General features: G+C 38.3%; 1 pseudogene; it reads right to left on the bottom strand.

The window, feature by feature from the left end:
* Positions 1-2,280: 2,280 nt before the first annotated feature.
* LOC122442457 lies at positions 2,281-2,522 on the bottom strand (annotated as a pseudogene).
* Between the last annotated feature and the right edge of the window lie 3,282 nt (positions 2,523-5,804).

Here is a 5,804-nt window from a genome sequence, read left to right as displayed (position 1 = left end):
CCACAAAAAGTGAAATATTGCCATTTGCAGCAACATGGATGGACCGAGAGAATATCATACTGAGTGAAGTAAGACAAAGTCAGATATCAGATAATATCACTTACATATGGAATCTAAAAAATAATACAGCAAACTTATTTATAAAACAGACCCATGGACAAAGAAAAAAAACTTATGACTATCAAAGGGGAAGGGGGGAGGAGTAAATTAGGAAGGTGGGATTAACAAATACACACTACTATATATAAAATGGATCAACAACAAGAACTTACTGTATAGCACAAGGAACTATATTCAATACTTCGTGATAACCTATATAGAAAAGAATCTGGAAAAGAATATGTATGTATAACTGAATCAATTACTTTTCTGTACTCTTAAAATTAATATTGTAAATCAACTAGAGTTCAAAAAAAAACCACACAATCTTTACCTTTTCCAAGAAATTCTGTTTTACAAGCTTTGTTTTCTTCCCTCACAGGACCCAGCTGAGACCTACTCTCTTAAAATTTAAATCAAGCTTTCCATCCCTTCCTGTCCTAGAGATTTCCTCTCCAGATGTCCCAAAGAAACAGTGGTAGGTATCTACAAGTTTGCTCCTCTGAAGAGATTTTGTTGTTGTTTAGTTGCTAAGTCATGTTGGACTCTTTTGCAACCCCACGGACTCTAGCTCTCTAGGCTCTTCTATCCGTGGGATATCCCAGGTAAGAATACTAGAGTGGGTTGCCATTTCCTTCTCCATGGGATCTTCCTGACCCAGGGATAAAACTCCCATCTCCTGCATTGGCAAGTGGATTCTTTACCACTGGGCCACCTAATTTTTAAATTACTCACTGAAATTTTTTAAAGCTTAAATATGTGATTTTTTTTATGTAAAAAAATTATATGCACCCATATGAATTTTAAAAACATAATATTGAGCAATTTTTATAAACAAAATAATTTTCTATTTGAATGTTGTATTTCAAAATAAATATATCATTTAAACTGAGCTGACAAACTTTTCTAACATAATTCTGGGTAGGAAGTTAATAACCTAAAATCTATTTGTAAATACTTGTTTTATGTATCTTTCTGGAAGAATTCTATAATCTACGTGAAAAAAATACGCTATCATTCAAACAGTGCTGAAATAAACAACTTGGTAAGTGAATGCCCCCTGTAATTTCACCCCCAGAAAAATCACTGTTGACATATGGTGAACATTCATCCTGGTTGAACTCCTTATTGAAAGCCAAAAATAATTCTGTAGTTTGCTGCCACACAGTGGTAAAGTAAGCATCACTACACATGAACAAGGAAAAGAACTTGATGGTCTATTATCCCAAGCTAACAAGGAGATCCAACCAATCCATCCTAAAGGAGATCAGTCCTGGGTGTTCATTGGAAGGACCGATGTTGAAGCTGAAACTCCAATACTTTGGCCACCTGACACGAAGAGCTGACACATTTGAAAAGACCCTGATGCTCAGAAAGATTGAGGGCAGGAGGAGAAGGGGACAACAGAGGGTGAGATGGTTGGATGGCATCACTGACTCTATGGTTATGAGTTTGGGTAAACTCCGGGAGTTGGTGATGGACAGGGGGGCCTGGCCTGCTGCAGTCCATGGGGTCACAAAGAGTCGGACACAACTGAGTGACTGAACTGAACTGAACTGAACAAGTATTTGGTGAGTTACACTGGGCACTGTACTAGTCAACAAGGACCTAAGAATGGTTCCTGTCTTGGAAAAGTTCATAAATTAGTAGGAATACTGGCAAGGATACAAATAACTAGCATGTCTCAACAAAGTGACAATGCCGAGACAAAACTACTGGTAGAAAAAAACAAGAGTTTCTCTATCACACACATGAAATTTCACTGAAGAGGTGATATGTGAGATGGATCTTCGAAGTGTGAGAAAGTTTCTTGGGTGAAAATAGACCTTCTGAGCAGACAGCATAGTACAATGCATGAAAGATCAGTGCTTTTAGGAAATATTGAGAAGGTCTCATAAATTGGAGCCTGGTGTATGGGGAAGGAAAGAAAGAGTACATAGAAGACAGTCAATATGTGCTCTTAGGTAGGGAAGGGATAAGATCAAAATCCTTACTCATAATAAACCTAGGTGTTTTTTTTTTTAAGGGAATTTGCTTAATTATTAAAATAAATATTACACTAAGCATAGTTAATTCAGTGACTTTCTTCACATTTTTTTAAGAGTCACAGAAGTTGCATTTATGTTTTAAGCAGTTGAGATGGTAAAGATTCTGTCTCTACTTCATAGGAAATAATTACATTCAATGACTCCTCACAACTGCCATTGGTTTTGAAGCACTGGTTGGGTTGGCATCTGTGATGGTAGCCAAATAAATGAGATTTCTATGCAACACATGCTGGTACTGGGTGCACTTGTTTGCCAGGCTTTTGTTCTGATATTCACGATAGAGCAGATCCACTGGTCATTCTCCTTTAGGACCCATTGGATCATTTTGATTGACTTTTGCTCTGTTAGCCAGTCTGGTATGAAGGTTGCTGACATTCATGCCCCATGAATCCCTGCGCATCTGGTAAACCTAGCCTTATGATTAAATTCTGTGGCTGTCTTCTATGAAAATGTATGTCATTAAAGGCAAGTAAGTTTGTAAAAACACATGTAAGAACATTTAAGTGTTTCCATAAGGTCTACTGTGGAAATTATAATCAAACAACTCATAAATAATTTCTTAGTTGTGATCCATTAGTCAGTATATTTTAAGTATTAAGAAAGATTTGCAGATGTGTTATAGACAGTGGTAGCTAGCCTCTAAAGTGGCCCCCCAGTTACACTGGCCTTCTGGCATTTATGTTGGTGTAGTCCCCTCTCACAATGACCAGTACAATGAGTAGGGCTGACCTTTGTAATCGGTACTGTATTATTGAGATCGCATGTGACTTCTGTGGCTGGGCCATATAAACCATTAAAGCTTCTACCTTGCTCTTTCTGGGGAAGGCCAGCTACTGTGTTGTGAGAATGCTCAAGTAGCCTGGGGGAGAGACCCACACAGGGAGTAACTAAGGCCTTTTATTAACAACAAACACCACTGAATTAAGTTATCTTAGAAATGGATCCTCTAGCCCAAGGCTACACCTTTGGATGACAGCAAACTCATCAGAGACCTCTGGCCAGAAGGACTGAGCCAAGTAGCTGCTGAATTTCTGACCCACAGAAACTATGAGATAAAAAGTGTTAATAGTGTTTATGGGCTTCCCTGGTGACTCAGATGGTAAAGAACCTGACTGCAATGCGGGAGACCTGGGTTCCATCCCTGGGTTGGGAAGATGCCCTGGAGGACGGCATGGCAACCCACTCCAGCATCTTGCCTGGAGAATCCCCATGGATAGAAGAGCCTGGGGGGCTACAGTCCATGGGGTCGTAAAGAGTTGGACATGACTGAGCGACTAAGCACAGCACAATAGTGTTTTAGACATTAAGTTCAGGAATCATTTATTATGTATCAATAGGTAAGTAAATAATAGAAGCATCATGCTTTCTTTCATTGACTTGGGGACAAACTTACACTACCAAATAACATTTTTATTATATTAACAAAGAACAAAATATATTAACAAACAATAAATCATATTCATAGCTCTAGTATATGCTTTTGGATTTCATTTTACACATGCAACTATTAAACAGGGATTATTATGAGGGATTCCTTAATTACATAAATCACCATGCATTGCTGGCAGCTTATCATAAAGTATACTTTTTTTAGGATGTGGTGACTGATAGACTATTATGATTTTCGGTTATGGAAAACAACACCTATAGGAGATACCCACAACTGGAGTGAAGTTTATGAACAAATATTAAATGAATAGGCAATTGGTTTTAAAAGGTCAAATTTTAATTATTCAAATGTAAAAGAAGTAAAAAAATCATTATGTATGAAAATGTATCATTAAATTAAATAAGTATAAAAATACTCCCCTAATTGAGGGAATTTCTACCTGCTTTAACAGGTACATATTTAAACTACACTTAAAACCCAGATATACTAATAACTTTTCATGATTTTATGTAGTCCACACTTTCACAATAAGATGCCACTTATGTGTTTTCTTTTATACTTTTATACATTAAGGATTACTGCGTCTTCAAAAATTCCCTTGGAATACATCTTTACTAATAAAATATATAGCCACTTAAAAAATGGTTCATAGCCCAAATTCATGCTATGTTCTGAAAAATCTCAAGCAGAGAATTTAAAATAGTCTCAAGTTGGGCTTCCCAGGTGGTGCAAACAGTAAAGAACCTGCTTGCCAAAGCAGGAGGTGCAAGAGATGTGGGTTCGAACCCTTCTGGAGTTCAAAGATCTTCTGGAGTAGTAAGTGGCAACCCAAGTATTCTTGCCTGGAAAATAGTATTCAGCCTGGTGGGCTGCAGTCCATGGGGTCACAGACATGACTGAGTGAGCACTTACAAGCTGGCAGTGCAAGGTGACTACAAAAAAAAAATTTCTTTTCCAAACATGTTACTCTTTCAGTCTTTAAAACCTGAACTTTCTCTTGCCTCTATTTCCCCTAAACTTACACTCCACTTATTTGCCCCTGTGTACTAGAAGCACTGGAGTTGTCTCTGCTTGATCTCATCACTGTCAGTTCCTTTCCTCCCAGTCTCTTTTACACCCATTCAAGCCCACTCCGAGCAAACTTTTGCCCCATCAGTCTATGAATGGCAACTTTATCCTTCCAGTTGCTCAGATCAGAAATCTTGGAATCATCTTTAACTCCTCTTTTCCTCATACCCTATTTTATCTTTCAGGAAATCCTGTTGGCTTACTTCCAAATCATATCCGGAATTTGTCTCTTCACTCACTGGTCTTCCCACTTCTGCTAAAGTCTAGTCTCAACAAAGTAGGTCCAGTGGCTCTTTGTAGATTAATTCTATCATTTCCTGCTCAAAATGACTCCCCACTTCACTTACAGTCCTTGTAAGACTTTACATAATGGAAACTCCCTTGTTTCATCCCCTGTAACATATACCTTTGCTCACTTGGCTCCAGCCACACCGGCCTCCTTGCGGTTCTTACACACCAACCTCCTGCCCTGATACCACTGCAGTGGCTGTTCCCTCCACACAGAATTTTTTTAAATCTTTACTCCAGGAGGCCTACACTGACCACTCTAAAATGGCAACAAATCTCCCCACAGTCCATTCTCATCTTCTATTTCCCCTGTTTTCTCAATGGCAGTTACTGCCTTTTCACATACAAGTTTGGTGTGTTTGTTTCTCTTCAAGATCATGCTCTCATTTTGTGGGGAAGAGTCGCAATGTCTGCCCCTTAATTTCAAATGGTTGGGCCAAAATTTAAAAAGGGTTGGGATTCAGATCATTAGGATGTTAATTTCAGTGACCTCGAAACATATACTGAAAAAAGGGAAACACTTAAAAAGGGTGTTAAAATACAAAACTCAACCAAGTAAATTTGAAGATCTAATTGGCTTTATTCAATGATTCATGGATCAGGCAGCATCCCACCCAGATAATAGGAAGGCATTCCATAAGTGGTACAAAATGGGAAGCTTCTATAGAAATGACACGGGACAAGGAGGTTAACAATAAAAGAAAAGAAAGGATTGTTTCAGGAAAGGTTACCTCTCTAGTGCTGTTTAGAAATTCCATTCTTGAGACAGGCTGAAACTGCAATGAAGTCTTGGTTTGCAATGAACTTTGGGGCTAGTGGCTCCACCCTGGGCCTGTTCTTTCTTTCTTTCTTCTTTTTTTTAAAAACCATGGTTAAGACGGTAAATTTTGTTTTGTGTATTTTACCACAAC

This window comes from Cervus canadensis, chromosome 5 (assembly GCF_019320065.1).
Source record: "Cervus canadensis isolate Bull #8, Minnesota chromosome 5, ASM1932006v1, whole genome shotgun sequence".
Lineage (NCBI taxonomy): Eukaryota > Metazoa > Chordata > Mammalia > Artiodactyla > Cervidae > Cervus > Cervus canadensis.
Note: the sequence above shows the minus strand (reverse complement) of the source record. Positions and strands in the feature narration are given on the sequence as shown.